This window comes from Echeneis naucrates, chromosome 10 (genome assembly GCF_900963305.1).
Source record: "Echeneis naucrates chromosome 10, fEcheNa1.1, whole genome shotgun sequence".
Classification (NCBI taxonomy): domain Eukaryota; kingdom Metazoa; phylum Chordata; class Actinopteri; order Carangiformes; family Echeneidae; genus Echeneis; species Echeneis naucrates.
In genome coordinates, this window is record NC_042520.1 from 16,176,782 (window position 1) to 16,191,059 (window position 14,278).

General features: G+C 41.4%; 1 protein-coding gene across 1 annotated transcript in view; it reads left to right on the forward strand.

Annotated features, from left to right (window-relative positions):
- Window positions 1–1,248: 1,248 nt before the first annotated feature.
- synpo (synaptopodin) overlaps window positions 1,249–14,278 on the forward strand; it is a 37,807-nt gene continuing 24,777 nt past the window's right edge. Inside the window, exon 1 of the mRNA XM_029512867.1 lies at window positions 1,249–1,307. The gene's annotated coding sequence lies outside the window, so the exon portion shown is untranslated. The remainder of the gene's footprint in view (window positions 1,308–14,278) is intronic.

The window sequence follows — 14,278 nt, forward strand, 5'->3', positions numbered from 1 at the left end:
CATCTTGACTGTCTTTTCATCTAAAGCTGCCAACTACATTTAAAACCAGCATTGTGCATGAACAAGTTCATTTCTCCAGGAGCGTTGACCTGAACGCAACGTTTTTGCAAATAAATAACTTGAACGTGAACTCGTTCATATCATGGGTTTACTGTCACTGTATTATGAAGCAGTTTTCCTTCAGACCAAAGGTATTTGCATTCCTGCTGCAGCAGCATGTTGCTGTTACTGCCCACATTTCACCAGCGGGCGGCGCTGCACATAAAAGACTCCACTTGCTTCACACTGCATTACCCAGGAAGCATTGCGCACACCGGCAGAACGAACGAGCAATGGCACCGCCGGCCCGGTGCTGGCCTCTGCTTATGATTATTTACGGGTATTTGACGTATTGTCTCCCATAGATTCAGACAGTATACAGCTAACCTTTCTGTGCAAATTATGTCCACCTGCGCTAAAAAAAAAAGTCCGCACGTCAGTCAACTTCAAATTTGAAAAGATATTTTGAGTTGAAGAATCCGTCCAGTGTGAGAAAATATCTGCAAGTCCTTGACAATCAAAAAAAAAGAAAAAGAAAAAGTCATCAAGAAAAGGGCAAGAAGTCATAGTTTTCTTTGAAAAACAAGGTCAGTCTTTCATTCTCACTTTTCGCCTCAAAAAAATTTGAAATGAACTGAACTTTGAACTAGTTCAAAATTGAAATGGAGAACTATGAACGTGAACTAGTTCATGAGAATTACGAACTTGCGCAGCACAGTTCAAAGCATTTAACGCTGTCATGGATTGTGGCCCTCCGCATGGTGTGTACTCTTGGTTGTGTTTGTGCTATATTCAGTGGCCCCACAGGATGGCGCTTTGGGCAAGTAGTTCGAGGATGTTGGTGCATACTGTACTCTGCACTGTGATCTTGAATAAATTTACAGGCTGAAACAGTGCTTCTGACTACCAAAACACAAGGCACTCTGATTCAGGATGAGTCATGAGGATAAAATACCCGTCAGTGTTGACAATATAATGGAATTTGTGTTGCAAAAGGGGGAAAAAAAAAAGAAAAAGTTTGTATTTTGCACATATCAGTTTTGTTCAGTGATGGTTTGCACACATATGGGCGGACAGTTTATTGCTTCTGAAAAGGCAGATCAGATATGCATGATGCAGGCCTGTTGCAGCTTTCCAATGAGGCTCTACTGCAGGGTAAACAGGCGCACTCTGGGTAATAAAGCCATGATTTTCTTTTATCTTCCGCAGATATAAACAGTTCAGAAGAGCAGCTTGTGCGAGAGCCATAAATCATTCCTGAAGATGAGGTAATAAAGCACACATGGGGTGAGTTTGTAGCACTGAAACAGCCCAGACTCCCACTTCAAGTACCAAGTACAGCTGATGATAGTGGTAGTTGGCTTTCAGTGGTTTACTCCATATGCACTTGCTGGTAGATGGTGGGGGGTCTTGTCGGTAATATGATATTTTATTGATAAAGATTAGCATTTGCTTGACTTGAACGTATGCATAGTGAGGGCTTGAATTTAATTTAGATGACTAAATGACTCGTTCAGATGAAAACATGGTGATCTGAGATGCATGGCATATGGCATGTGGAGTACAGTGGCCTATGAGCAGACCTGAAATGATCCCTAAAATACTGTCTGGAAGAGAAAATCTGGATTCCTCTGGTCAGGATAATATTTTCCTGGATCAAGACTCAGATTATTTCATGCTCAGTATCAGCACGTTCCTATTTGTGGAACCTTGCACTGTAAACAGCTCAGAAATTTGACCTGCAAACCTTTTTTGAATTTAAGAGGGTTTTTTTTTTTCAGCAGAATTCAGTAAGTAAGCAGATTATGCAGACTTCTTCATTTCATGTCTCGCCTTCCTTCTTCCTCTATTTTTGTCTGTTGACGACTAATCTTATTATTTATAAAGACAGACCTAGCCAGCCTTGATCAGATGAAAGATTCCTCACTGAATTACAAGTTTGACTGCACGCAGGACCTTTCCAGAATTACATCATAACCCAATACCAGTAACTCACCCACACAAAATGACACTAGCAAGCAAAAGAGGAGAAGAGATACACTTCAACAGAGCAGTAAATGCCCTGAAGCTAATAAAAAGCTCGGATACACAGTAATACCCTGAATCCTGATGCACTGCCCCTCTCCTGGGTCAGCTGTCAGTGTGTACTGTAATACAGCACGAGGATAAAGGTGTGTTTGCTCCATTGGATTTGTCGGGAGGTTAGATATTGCCATTGCAATCCTCAGAGGACTCTTCATTTTCTGCCCTTATGGCCCATTATGATTTGGATATGTCCCGTTTCTGGGCATGAGGTAAAAAAGACCCAGAAACTAATTTTCTTCACATCCCCTGCTCTTAAGGTTGAACAGTAGGCCTGAAGGTGCCCTGAGTGATTAATTGCCCCCTTTATTTTCTGCTCACCAGACCATCATCTGCTTAATTAGAGGTAATTGATGATGTCTACCCGCATGAATAACAGTAAGCATTTAGGCTTCCAGAGCTGGGGAAGCCAAACCTGTGAAACCTTAGCTTTTCATGAGGAAGGAAAAAAAGCAACAACCCAAAAACCCTCTTTCTGCACCAGTGCCTGTCTTCTGTCTCCCTCTCATTTCCTCTAACTCTCGCTCTCAGTCTGCATTCAGATGGCTGTAAGTAGTGGGGAATGTTGACTTTGGATACGTGGTTGAAAAAGAGCTGACCCTAAACACTCCCCCCGAGCCCCTGTCTGCCTGAACCGACAGAGATGCAGACTGCAGGCCCAGTTCCTGCTTTCATTTGCTGTTTGCTCAGTTGATCGTTGGGTGTTCTATGTGTTTGATGACACAGGTATGTAAGCATTGCGAGCAAAGGCCACTGTCATAGAAAGGGGCTGGGCCACCCAGCACAGGCATGAGCAGAGACTGAAGTAAGCTTTAGGCTTTTCACTATAAAGCAATTAAAATATTGTAACTAGCTTGATTGTTTCATAACAAAGCCAACATCTCTAAAGGCCTAATATATCCTGGCAATCAGACCAGGTTGTACTAGGATATATATTATATGGAAAACTGTGAGAGCTCTTCATAGGGATCCCCCTGCCCCAGAAAAACAACATCATCATCATACAGGCTGTTAGAGCCAGTCAACATGTTATATCTGATTATATCTCAGAGACAACTGGATTCTGTTACCTGCAGTCCAGCCAGCTGTTTCCATCTCTATGCTGAGCTAAGAAGCTGCTGGCTTTGGTGTGTGCAATGAACTGATATGGGAATGCTATCACTCTCAGCGAAAAGCAATGAGTATATTTCTGGAAATACTAGTCTAGTCTAGAATAGGATGAGCCTCTCATAAGCATTTATGTGGAATGCTTCTGATGTGTAGGATTTTTTATGTAAAGATGCAGCTTGAGCTGAACGTTTCAAAAGACACATAATTCCAGCCACTGGACATTTTGCCCTTGAACACAGATGACACCAATTTATTTCCTTTGGGTTCCCTGAAATTTACACAAAACAGTCATACAGAGTCATATGAAGATCTTAATTCAGTGATAGCCAGCGCAGAATAATCCTCTGTGGTCTGCAAGTATCCACTGAAACAAGGCTCATTAATTGCAAAAATTAATTTCTCGCCCAACAGAAATTCAGCAACACGCTAGTGATAACACAAGATCAATAAATAGAGGATTTCAATTAGGGCAACACTTGTAATAGAGTCTGTATTGTCTCACTGTGGTCAGTATAGCCAGAAGCTCCATTTAGTCCTGCTGAAAGTGCGCTGTCAGCTGACAACGTGTGGATAGATGTTGAAAAAAGAGGTGGCTGGTTTTCACTGTAGAGCCATCACAGGGCATGCAGCCAAACCCACGGAAGCCCAGCCCAACATGACCCACCGCCGCCACACCACGAGTGCTCTATAGCCACATGCAGCATACACACACAAATTCCCATCACTGAGCAATGCTGTATTTCACCCCAGAGAGGCTATCTTAAATCAACTTAGGGAATCAATGAGAACATCATTGGATTTATAGGGCAGGAACATGAAATGTCAAACTGCAGATGTGGATCTGCTGTTGACTCTATCAGTGGCCAATTTCATAGTACCAGAGAAGGATATGGGACAATAAAAGCCCCCTGCAGATAAAACATATGATCCTGCAAAGAAATGAGCATGATGCTTTGGTACAGGCCTTTTTCAGTTTGTAGTGCTTATGTTTTTTAGTTGGCGAAATCATGATTTCATACATATTAAACATCGTTTTTCATCTCAGGCAATATAAGATTCTTAAAATCTAATATTTCAAGCATGTATTCCCAAAACCAAGATAAATCACAATGTGATTCAACTGATATTTGTTTTAGAAAATGGTTGTACAGTCCTTCAAATTGGACAAATATGATAAATAAATAAATAAGATCACAGCTGGAACCAGACTTTATTAAACACTATAACTTGAGATGGGTCCCATAATTTGTTGGATTCATAGGTTGTGCTTGGGTCAACAGAAAACTCCATTTCCATTGACACACATCATTCTGCTGAGTCTTATCTAAGTTTTCGCTACAATAAAATTAGTACCTGGTTACTTTTATCAGTGTTGAGGAGACAAGCTCAGAATCGGCAGAGTCTACAAATGATTTTTCACACCCTCTGTGCTTGATTCTCGTCTACTGTAGTTTGTCTAATACTGTTCACAATGACGAAGGGGGCAACTTCCAATTTTCAGCCTTCATTAGAACTTCCTTTAGATGACTCAGTGTATAAACTCTATCGTATTGTGGAATATTTAAAATAAGAAGGTGTAACCATGAAACAGAACAACCAAAACCAATGTATTAATAAATGAACCATATCATTTAACATTTTGTAACACTGCTTACATTAAGAACTTTCTTTTATTATATTTTTCCAAATTAGTTTGGAGATCTCATTAAATCTCCTGCAAAATGAATTTCACCATCAACTGATGCAGCCACAGAGTTCAGCTTGAGTTGCATTCATTCATTCAGTATTAATTGTATTCATAAATCCAAAGTGACCTGAATTTCTGGCTGTGTTTGTCAATGCATTGAATTGATGAGCATATCATCTGTAAGAGTTTTATAGATATTTGAGCTCAGCTGTGGAAATAGAATTGGACTCAGGATCCCACAGGATTGTCAGCAGACAACACAGGCCTAGTTTATCGATTTCTGTCATGCCAAAGGAATTTAATAAGGATTGTTCTTTGCTATCTCTGCTAAAACATTAAAATGAGGAACATATAATCAAATTCTAATTAGATCAGTTTCTGTGAAAAGGGAACGTTAATTAAATTTTCAATTACTTTTCAATAGGTATTCATTCAAATCTAGTTTTACAGGAACTGAACTTTACATTGATGATTTAACTTGATGCATCACTGCAAATGCCCGTCTGGGCTATAATGGGGATCTCTTAGCTTTTAAACTGTTTGAACTGAACTCATATTTCTCATTGCATTAGCTGAGTGCAAAAAAAAAAAAACAAAAAACCCTGATATACATGAAATGAGCCCTGATAGGCTTGACAAGTAGTTTGAGATATTCACTGGTGAAGTTGAAATTTCCAAACATCCATTATTTAGAGAAGGATGTCTGATGTCTGGAGGTTCTGGCTGCTGTTTATCTACCGACTGGACATGCCGGAGGAGTGTTTCACTGAGAAGACATCCTCACGCACTGCCAGGTCTCGTCAGTGGTTGATGTTCATGTTGGGAGGACCTGGTTAGTCTGGGGTTGTTGGCTTTTGTCTAAACTATGTTGTCCTGTTTAATTTCCTGTTGATGGGGCTCAGATTTGATTTCCTGCCTACCCGGGAAAGATAATCTTGGTGCCAGCTCTATGACTTTGTTGGGGGAGAATTTCACTGTAGTTAGCCACACTGATTTTTATCTAAACTCCCCCAATCCCCTCAACTCCCCCACCTCACAAATCTTTCACAGCTGTTGTTTGTGATTTCATAATTTGGTTTTGAGAAAACAGGGCGTTTGTATAGGAACCCAGTCAGTGCTGGTGAGACAAAGAACATTTTTAGAAACAGGTTAGAGTGATATAAATCAACTTCGACAGCTACGACAGCAATAGCATTTTGACAAAAATCTTGTTTTATCAAGTGTTTCTGCTGGAGTGATATCGCAGTGCCGCAGATGGCGCTTGGCCAGGTTGCAGGGTGGAAGAGGGATAAAGAGAAGTGGAAATGGAATCATAAAAATCAAGGAAGGAGATGAAGACAGTGATCCCGAGGGATCCCGAGGGATAAAAATATGTCTTCAAATGAGAGGAAAGGTTTAGTCTGGGACAATCCGTCAGTCTTTTCCCGATATCCATGATAATAGCTTAGACTTAGCAACAAGGAGGACTCCTTTCAGGAGACAAACATTTGAATTAACTGATATCCTCTTTGCATGTGTCAGCAGCTCTAAACTATTTTTTATGTTAATGCAATTCAACAAGGCATCATTGGATCTACAATGATTTCAGAATTAGCTGGCTACGAAATTGAAAATCACGACTCACTGCTAACTGCACACAGCGGCTGACCCACTGCTGCAAATATGTCAGAACACTGCAGGCCGCACAGTGGTAACAATCCCTGACAGTTTTCCATTTTGCTGGAGGATGGATGAGCTTGACCCTTCAGTACTTGACCTTGTTCACCTTGCAGCAAGAGCAACACATTCCCCACTGGATCATCATCACTCTCTATGGTCTCTTCCTGAATGTTGAAAGATGGACCACCTGTGGGATGTAGTCTTACACAGATTAGAGTTGGAATTTTGTGTTGCCCTTGCTATATCCCTTTAAAATTGGGAATATGAGTAAAACAAGATGTTTGCGATGGATTTCGGCGTGGGTGTGAGCCTTAGGAATGCCTTGACTTGGCTTTTAGAAGCAACTTATGCCGGCAATTGTCCAAGATGATCTGTTATTAAGAGCCTCACTTCTCAGAGTTCATAAATATTTTCATGCTGAGGGTTATCATAACATGACCTCATTCAAAGCCAAACAAAGAATTCCTTTTACTTCTGCACAGGATAAAATTGTCCACACATATCCTCACTTTCTCTCTCTAATTTGCAGATTTTCCCCAACCTCCTTACTTTTCTTTCTCCCTTTCGATATTTATTCAACAGTCTCTCTATTTGTCCATCCGTTTTTCTCTCGCCCTGTTCTGCCCAGCCCCTAATTAAAGGGGTGGATAAATATGAGTGGCGCTGCTAACATTGTGAGTTTTTGCAGGCTGGGAGTTGAGCAGACCAGGTTTTCTGCCAGGAGAGAAAAACCTTGTGGGCACATTTGCCAGCACGTAGTCTTTAAGTGAGTCATGAAACCGAAACCCAGGCACAACATTTTAGTGCTTAAAGCAGCCCTTTGGAGGGAAGAGGACACCAGAATCCAACCAGAAGGTCAAATATCCCCTCAACCAGGCTCCAAACACCTCTGGGATTGTGGTGTTGAATTTATTAACAAGTCCTTCAATTACTTGATCACCTGTGGGCTGGAACAGGATAGGGCGATTTTCTTGAGTCAGCCTGAACAAGACCTTGGTACTGCTGGCTATTTGTTTTCTCATTTTCTTATTCAGTACTGTAACTGGATAGGCCCAGATGGCTGCTGCTGGCTAGATCACAAAGCATGTATTTCAACCTGTTTATATTTGGTTTGTGTCTCCAGGGATACTCTCATAACTTACAGAGCTGTTATATCAATACCTGATGGGATTGCAGGCGACACTGCACTGCCAAAGATATAACTTAAGGTCATTTTTGCCATACCTTTTTCTGATTGCATCATTGCTTTTCCTCTGCTTGAGGACTTTTTTTCTCTTTGTAGATCTTTCACGCCAGTGTTTTCTTATGCTGACATTGGCCCCTCTCTAGCAGGAAAAGAAGTAGTATGTTATATTCAACTAAAATTCAACCAAAATAGTTGGACAGTATGATTTCCATATGACCTGGACTGAACTCCTTTCTCCTTGGAACATATTGTTCGACCAACATATGGCATGCAGTTTCCGCTAAAAGAAGTATTCGTCACATACTATTTCTCCACTTGTTTTAATGACTTCTGTGGCGTTGCCTTCCATTACTAAAGCTTTATGAGGGGAAATATGGTAGAAACCAAACTGTCAGTTACCCCTGGCTGCAGCCAGTAATTAGACTTACCATTGGAAAGCACTTATAACTGTTACTGACCCAGATTTAAGAAGCTGAATGCTGTTTTGCATTAAATCCCGGAAGAGGAAGAATTAGTCCTATTCTTTCTTTGATTCTGCAGACAATATTAACATTGTTGCAATAATTTTTCAAATAAAAACCAAATCTTGGTCTAATAATAATGGAGATAATAATATAATAATTTGACACTTTGGGACTCTTATATACTATGTAAGTGGTACACGGACAAGAATGTCGATAGCAGCTCCGTGATGGAAACATCTGAAGGCATTAAGTCTGTCTGCTACCAACTCTGATTAACATTATACAATTTTTGTTGAACCTAATCCATCTGGTAAGAACAGCCCCTGCGATAGACTTGTGTCTTGTCCATGGTGTACCCCACTGTCAGGCAGCTGGGATTGGCTCCCGATGGATAAGTGGTATCGATGATGGATGGGTAGTTGGCACCTGTAAGAACAGTGGTTTGTGATCTCACCGCGCCTCACCAAGAAATAATCAGTCATTTAATGTTCTGCACAGTTTGGCGTTTGACGGTTTAGGCTTTCAGTCCGATCTTGGGTGTGTTATCAAGTACTAAAGGTAGCATCATAATGAGTTCACGTGGAGCTCACTGGAGTCTGACCCAGCCATCGCTAGAGTGGAAGAGAGGAAGTAGACCACAGAGGAAGGGGGCAGGGGTGTTGTGAGGGATGCTGTCATGGAGAAGCACAGTACCTTCCCATTCATGATAGCTGGCAAAGAGATAACCAGGAAATGACACACGGAAAGTGCTGCTATCGCACCAAACACACACCTCTTTTATTCTGGCAGCCATGGCATCCTAATGCACTCCATCTGTCTTCACACACACCCACACTCTATCATCCTGGTTTTAGTACACGCCCTGTGTCCGTCTTGTCCGGTTCAATTTAGCAGGTCATACATTCATCCATCTCCTCAACTCACCCCTGAAGTCTGCTGACGTGTAACTAACCTCTCTCTTTCTAGAACGACTGCATCTCGTTTCGTCTGCAAAGTTTTGTATAAAAATTGTAACAAATTATTTGCTGCTCCGGCTCATGTCTGATGATATTGTTCTCATTCCTTCACCTTTTAATGGCTTCCTGGTGTGTCATGTCTTTCCAGGTTTACATTTGTCCTTGATCAAAGCAAAACAAAGTGCATGTTTCAGTGTCACGCTGAAGACATCTTTTCATATTCAGCAGCTGTGACATAAGTGCCTGCCATCAAAGTCAGTATCGTCTGCCTGCTTTGATGTCCTCCAGAACAGGTGTTATGACTTCTCTGATCACATAGATGTTACATTTCTCCAGAGCTTGGACTTGCCATGGCAATCGCATGGCAAGGCAAAATGTGAGAAAAGAAATGTCACTCCTCCTCAGACCCACCCTTCTTCTGAAGAGCATCAGGATAGAAATGTGGAAAGACAACATCAGTGCTGATAAGATGCTTGGCTGTCTGCCCTTAACATAAGAAAGAAAAGGAATAAATAAAAATATCAGTTCTGCCACATCATTTTTGGAAATACCCACCAGGCACTGGTTGTGTGAGTTTAGTTTAGAGATGGGAAGGAGATGAAGAAGGATTCTTCAGGCTGCTGTTAAAAGGCCAGGCCCCTTTGTCCAGTTCGTCAGCAATCCCAGCCTGTGTCTGCTCCATGCCCACTTTCTTCACACATCTGTAAAAGCTTAAAACTCAGTGGGCTGGATCACAGAGACAGAGCTGGGCTTTGTCAGACCTCAGATTCTCTGCCAGGACACGACCTAAATGAATTATAGACTCTGTTAGAAAGAACAAGCAGAGGACCGAGTTCACTGCCCCCAACCAGCAGCCCCAGTCCCCCCAGTTCATCAGAGCACAGGTCTGCTCAACAGTGGCAGCCATGGACTTCTCTCATCACACTGAAAGGGTTTTCTTTGAGAGCACTGGAGAGTAGAGCCAATACATTTAGCAGAGTTATGGGCATGAGAACAGTACAAAAGACTAAACAAAGCCGGCGAGGGTGGTCGGAATAGACGACACGAATGCCTCTCTTCATTTGATGACTTTGGCTTTTCAGCAGGAATGGCTTCTTCTGGTGTTTCTGTCTCCATACCTCCTCCTCCCTTTGCGCTTTCTCTCACCTTCCCTCTCCCTCCTCCTTGTTTTTGCGTCTCCAGGCCTCTTACCCAGCTGCCATAGAATGGCCTGTGTTTTGATTGGTGGAGAAGGGGGAAGCAGGGTATTGTCTGCACAGGATCTAGCCTGAGATCAGCAGATAGATCAGATGGTGGTTTAGGGTAGACCTTAAGCTGCCAACGTCATCGTTGTTTTATTTGGCTGCTGTAAACACTTTGCTTATCCTAGAAAAGAGTCAGACTTGCAGGAAATAGAGACTTATGAAAATAAGCAACCAGACTGGCATGATTATCATTTTGTCAACCTAATTCATTAGAATTATGTTACTATTGATTATGTATCCAGATGTTATCAGCTCTTATTGTCATGCTAAAATAAAATATAATTGACAAAAAAGGATTGATATCTTCAGGAATATGATATCATACCCCTATTAGTTTAATTTCTTGTTATTTCCTCTTACATGTTGAATGATTTTCCATGCTTTTTCCCTCGAGTGCTTACTTTATTGCTCTGAACTGAGTCAAGGATTTGAACTTCACCTTCACCTCACTAATATCTGTTGTCTCAGCTTCCTGAGGTGCAGATTTCATGGTTGGTTATGGCCCACCCCAGAATCATGATTGTCAGGAGTGCACAGGCTGGCTGCCACTCACGATGCAAAAGGGGGCTGACACTGAGAGGATGCAGACAACTGATTTATGTTTTCTGGCAAAAAAAGCAGACAATTAATTCCTGGCGACCGGCTCAAATTACAACACGCTCGGGTTGCTGTGGCAGGGGTGCATGACCTGAAATAGCTTGTTTGTCAGTGCCATGAATCTGCTATGATATAGAGGTGTTGGTAGCCAATATGACACAGGGCGTGAATGGTCAATCCTGAGGGAAGTCAAAATGTTTCTGTCTTCCGCCCAGATTCATTCAGCTATTCACATTAAGAACAAATTCTGATTTGTGCCAAGCTTGGAGTAAATCACCACATTTAGATAACTGAGAACTGCCTCGCCCTGTGGGGTCATGTGGTCGGGAGTCGGTTGGATACAGCATACATTCAGCATATAGAGACATACTGAGACAGGCACCCGTGCACATTTGTATGCCTTTGCAGTGTGGATGGATGCCAGAGTACACAGTGAGGTGGCAGTGCTAACCACTGCACCAATGTGCCACCCACTGTCCCACTGATGATTCTTATAATGTTGTTATGTTTTGCTGGGAAAATGCTCTCAATGTCCACCACGTAGTTTACGGAACATTAACCAAATAGCAAAGCAGAAAAACCAAATTATTTCTGTTAATGGGGGCATTACTAGCAATTACTACTTTTAGTAGTAATTTACTTTACTAGCAATTGTCAAATCTAGTCGTAAGCCAAATGTTGACATGATGCTGCTGCTACAGTGCAGGCCAAAAGTTTGGACACACCTTCTCATTCAAATGAATAGGAAAGTGTGTTCAAACGTTTGGCCTGTAATGTATGTGAACAGATAAGAGTTCAACAAAGTTATTGCACTTCAAGTGGAGAAGGGATCCAAAAATCTGAAGACAATCCATCTGAAATTTCACTTCAGCCTCATATTAGTATTAGCAAAAAAGAATACCAGTTAGGATTATATGAGAAGAAGAGTATCAGTATAAGCTTTCATGTCAGCCTATCCACTATGTTGTGGACAGCCTGAATAAAAATGATGGCCCAATGGGCCAAGAGACAAATGCCATCATTCTGAAGAGCCATGATGTGGGTAAAGATGCTGTGTAGGGAGGGCAAAAGCTGAGTGGATTTTGTGTCATCTTCATCTCTTCCAGTCCATCAAAAGTCATCTCTTGTGTCACCATCTATACTGTTATCAGAGTGACAGAAAGGGCAGCATAACAGTTGTACAGGATTACCAATATATGTCCGTTTTGTGAGATAACTTCCTCTCCCCCAGGGGTGGGCTCCACATTGCTTCATGTTCTGTGGGATTCAATGCCTCTGAGGCTTTCCACAGTGTGTCATTTCCTCCCTGGAATCCGTGGATTAGTCATATCACTTCCTATTGTCCTTGCAGGGCAGTGCCCAGTTGGCTGCAGTTTGCCTTTGTCCACAACCGTTCATGTGGCCTGATGGATGTGCCACAGTCAGCACATGTCAGAACCATTATTTTCTTTCCTTTTTATTTTTCCTTTCCGGTTTAACTGTTGGAAAATTTCATTTTGAAATTGGAGTGCAATGGAAATGTCATCCATTTTGACATAATTCCCAGGCTTTGACATTTTGGTGAAGGGCTTTATTGTGGGGCCAAATGCAGACAGCACACATCCAATCATTTCTCAAAAATCTGGCCTTGTATAGTGTTGTTTCAACCACTGAAGAGACATGTAGCGGTTCAGCTGATGATAAGTTCAGCTTGGAGTGATTTAAGTGCCGTGTCACCCAAACCGGAACGTGTAAAGCAGAAAACATTTACTCTGACAATTAATTCCTGCATCCTAACACGCTCGCTGTGTTAGAGATACTGCTATCCGCCCTGACTACACATTTTGGCCTCTGCTTGGGTAAAAAAAGAAAAAGAAAAAAGGGGAAGAGTAGGAAAATAGACAAGAAAAAAGAAAAGAGCTTTTCCATCCAGCTTCAACGCAGCTCTGGATCTGCATGTGGAAGTTTTAATAGAAGTCAGATGTGGCCTTAATCAAAGAAATATGGCGGGAAATGTTAGTGAGCCTGAGCAAAGAGTATTAGAACTACAGGAAGTGTGATAAGACTCAAATGACAGTCACAAATTACACTTGACTTCAGAGCCAAATAACAAATTCACTGTAGGTCTAGCATTGATTATACCTCTAATGGGAACATGTTCATATGGTGGTGTTAAATGCCCTTTATTGGGTGCTGTACATCGTGGTAATAAAGACAAAATAGCTTGTGAACAGAGCCAGGCTGTAGATTCTCTTTGGTGGCTACACTATTAGAAGTGCAAGTAAAATTTCTAATAGCTTTTACTTAATGTGACTATAAAATTAGTTTTGGCCAAAAGAGCATGAGACAAACCGTGCTCTGATTTTATTATGAAAGGGAATCATATCTCCCTGTTACTTTGATATGTCTCTCGGGTGTTTTTTGGTATTTTCTGCTACTCTGGTGTCTTCTGTTTTCAAATTGTGTCACAATAAATCACATCGTAGTTTTAGAGTTTGTTCTGTTTTTAGTTATTTACAGTGTGTCAGCTTGAGATGGATAATGTAAATCTATCTATCCATCTCTCTCGCTTGCTCTCTCTCGTTGATTATTATAAATGATTTATTTGGGCACTGCTCTTAAATTATCTATTAGGTGGCTTACCGGCTAGCTCTGACTTGGTATTTTTCTGCCTTCACAGACAGATACAACTCCACTATCTTGGACTGTAGCTGGTCTGACTGGTACATGTGCCTCTGCGCCGATTTTGATGCCCTTGGAGAACAGAACAAAGACATCTGTTGGCAGATGTTGAAAATTTTAAACTGGGTTGTTTTGTAGCTCCCGAACTATTGAAATTAAAAGTCTGCATATAACACCTGTTAGGGACACAGTCTATACGAGTAGCAGAAGAAGAACTTCTTGTGCCAAAGTAAATTTCACGGTTTCATTCTCACAGCTTTGCTGACACTTTGAGCTTCAGCAGGCATTGTATGCTACCTGCCTAGGAGGCAGAGGTAGCAATTCCCTCAAGTGATGTTCAAGAGCTTAGAGGAGAGTAATTACTAGACTTACTTTGATTTACTTGTTGGGCAGAAATACAATTCCAAATGAAGACTACTGGATGCATAAATAGGCAACTATTTGTCACATCAACTGAAACAGTGATGAGGAACTTAACATGTTCCTTTCTCTATACTAATAAAAAGAAAATCCACCAAAATAATAAACAAAGTCATGAAAAACCTCTTTGCAAAGCAACATATTTAGCAATAGAGCATTGAGTATTGTGACTG